Source organism: Egretta garzetta, unplaced genomic scaffold (genome assembly GCF_000687185.1).
Source record: "Egretta garzetta isolate BGI_Z169 unplaced genomic scaffold, ASM68718v1 scaffold20, whole genome shotgun sequence".
Taxonomy (NCBI): Eukaryota; Metazoa; Chordata; class Aves; order Pelecaniformes; family Ardeidae; genus Egretta; species Egretta garzetta.
Genome location: NW_009258388.1, coordinates 44,399 through 44,859, shown reverse-complemented (window position 1 = coordinate 44,859; position 461 = coordinate 44,399).

Sequence of the window (461 nt, the reverse complement as noted above, 5' to 3'; positions counted from 1 at the left end):
TCAGCTGGTGTAAACTGTCATGGCAGGGGCACAGAGGTAATGGGGGAACAGAAATCACATCTTGGTGTGATGTTTGGTGGAGAGGTAGGGAAGGCATAGGGAAACTGGCTGTGCTGTTTGTAAAGAAACTGAACAGCCCTTACCCTTTGGAATCAATGCTGGGAAAGTAAATATATTTTTTTTTCTTTTTTTTTTTTTTTTTCCCGCCCCTTAGTTTTCTGGCAGCTTATTAATCAAAGCTGCCTCAGTGGCTTTTCCATTCTGCACTGTACTGAATGGTCAGGGCTGGGCCCGGACTCACTCTGCTGATAACTGGCTGAACATGCACAATCTGCATCAGGGTTTTACTTCTTCCTTTGCTGTCTGTCCTAATCCTGAAATGTCTGCCACTGTGATGATGGTTGCCAAAGAAAACTCTGGGTATATTTTGTGTACGTGTGTATCCCCCCACAAACACTTGG